Source organism: Gymnoscopelus microlampas (assembly GCF_963454915.1).
Source record: "Gymnoscopelus microlampas genome assembly, chromosome: 4".
Classification (NCBI taxonomy): domain Eukaryota; kingdom Metazoa; phylum Chordata; class Actinopteri; order Myctophiformes; family Myctophidae; genus Gymnoscopelus; species Gymnoscopelus microlampas.
Window position 1 is genome coordinate 6,439,255 of NC_139941.1, and position 2,500 is coordinate 6,441,754.

General features: G+C 42.0%; 1 protein-coding gene across 1 annotated transcript in view; it reads left to right on the plus strand.

Annotated features, from left to right (window-relative positions):
* setbp1 (SET binding protein 1) overlaps positions 1–2,500 on the plus strand; it is a 97,639-nt gene that overhangs the window by 15,145 nt on the left and 79,994 nt on the right. The window lies entirely within an intron of this gene.

Below are 2,500 nucleotides of genomic sequence, written 5' to 3' on the forward strand. Positions count from 1 at the left end.
TTGAAAAATCGCGAAAATGTGTTCAAATCTTTGAATATATAGATTTTCAAAGCGAACAATTGTAAGTCAAAATTGCTTCTGGGGGGTCCCTGGAACAAAATATTTTGAGATGGGTGTTTGGGGTCCTTGATATTAAAAAGTTTATTAAAAACCACTGACATAACAACAAAGGTTTTTTTCAAAAAAACTGTTATGATTTAGAAGACATTTTGTAGAATCGGAACCTCAGGTTGAAAAAAAAAATGCTGCATCATGCTGGTCTATAGGACCAGATCAGGTCCCATCATCAGACTCGTCTTTCCTTTGTCTCTCCTTACCCGGTCTCTCCCTCATGCTGTCTCCCACTACAGTGTGTCTCAGTAATCACTAGCTAGTTGGCACCAGTGGTGGAAGAAGTACTCAGATATTTCACTTAAGTAAAAGTAGCAATACCACAATATATAAATACTCTGTTGCAAGTAAAAGGCCTGTGTTCAAAATGTTACTTGAGTAAAAGTACAAAAGTGTTGGCATCAAAATGTACTTAAAGTACCAGAAGTAAAAGTACTTAAATGTTTGAAAATAGCAGTTCTAGTTGTAATATCATGAGGTGGTATAAGTGTTGATGAAGATGACATGAAATGAAATGAGGATGAGGAGAAGATGATATATGAGAGAGAGAGAGAGAGAGAGAGAGAGAGAGAGAGAGAGAGAGAGAGAGAGAGAGAGAGAGAGAGAGAGAGAGAGAGAGAGAGAGAGAGAGAGAGAGAGAGGGAGGGGGGGATAGAGAGAGAGAGAGAGAGAGAGAGAGAGAGAGAGAGAGATGAAAATGAAAGAGATGATTCACAGAGAGAGAGAGATGAGGATGAGAGAGAGAGAGAGAGAGAGAGAGAGAGAGAGAGAGAGAGAGAGATTAGGATGAGAGAGAGATGAATCAGAGAGAGAGAGAGAGAGAGAGAGAGAGAGAGAGAGAGAGAGAGAGAGAGAGAGAGAGAGAGAGAGAGAGAGAGAGAGAGAGAGAGAGACAGACAGACAGACAGACAGACAGACAGACAGACAGACAGACAGACAGACAGACAGACAGACAGACAGACAGGATGAAGACAGTTTATTTTTATGTATTTGTTTGCTCGTGAGTTAAATGTTCACAAATGGAAACTTTAATCTACGTAACATTTTGCACTTTTCTGGGGGACAAAATACCGGTCTAAAACATTGGCAATCGGTGCTCTTGGACTCTGCAGAAGATCAGGATGGGTATCCAGTTACAAATGGAGGGATGAATGTGTATTTGAACTTTTAAAGGCAATGACAAACCGTTAATGATGCTGTGCTGGATACTGTACTGATCTGGTCAGAACAGCATGAGCTGCTGGACCACTGGATCCAAGGACAAATCTGATTTTGTTTGCTGTCGAGCAGAAACCTCTTCTTTGTCTATTCAAAAATAGCAGATCTACAAGCTTGTAGATCTGCTATTTTTGAAAAATCGTGAAAATGTGTGCAAATATTGAACATATGTATTTTTTTTTCCAGGGACCCTGTCCGGCAGGAACCAGCTAACTCCAAAATGTTCATTGTTCAGGAAATGAAAAAAAACGAAACAAAAATGGAGTTAGGAGGTTTTGTTCATCATTGATAAGAACAGCTGAATGGACCTCCAAGCTCACAATGAGGTTGGAGGTCAATAGGGGGCGGAGCCTGGAGTCAGCACAACCAGCTAACTCCACCCCCCTTTGCTGGAGTTAGCTGGTTTAGCAGAAAGTTTGAGGATCCAATGGAGTTAGCTGGTTTTGTCAGAAGCGCTTTTTAATACTTTTCATTGGTTCAATATTTTTTTTTACCAACACACAGACGTAAAGGGTGTTCAATAGCACTGATTTATGGAAAACAATGCAAAAGCGGAAGAATGGAGTTAGCTGGTTCCTGCCGGACACTTATATATTCAAAGATTTGCACACATTTTCACGTTTAAAAAAAAAATAGCAGATCTATATACATCATAGCTATGAGCTTGTATATCTGCTATATTTGAATAGCCTAATTGTCATATTACAGTGTAACACAGCGCTGTTTTTTAACTTGAATTCTGAAAAATTAACCGTTTTTTGGGACATACCCCGACAGCTACGGTTTGTTGGCAGGGAGTGCTGACAGCATGTCAGCAACGCTTTGCCGAGCAAACAGAGAGAGAGAGAGAGAGAGGGAGAGAGAAGGAAGTCGAAGGGAAGAGGAGGATGGGTATAGCACAGAGGAGGACGAAGAGGAGACAGGAGAACACACACATGAGGTTTGGGGGAGGCAGTTGTAGAGTATAGGAGGCCAGTGTGGCCATTTTGTTACCTCTGCTGCAGCTAAAGATGACTTAATGCTCATCTGGAGATATGCTGAGCCTGTGTGTGTGTGTGTGTGTGTGTGTGTCAGACGCGTTGCTAGGTCTCTACTAGGTTGGGGGCTTAGCCCCGCAGGCAACGGGCACATGCAGCGCGCGTGCATGTGCCCCCTTGCGGATTTTGGCGGA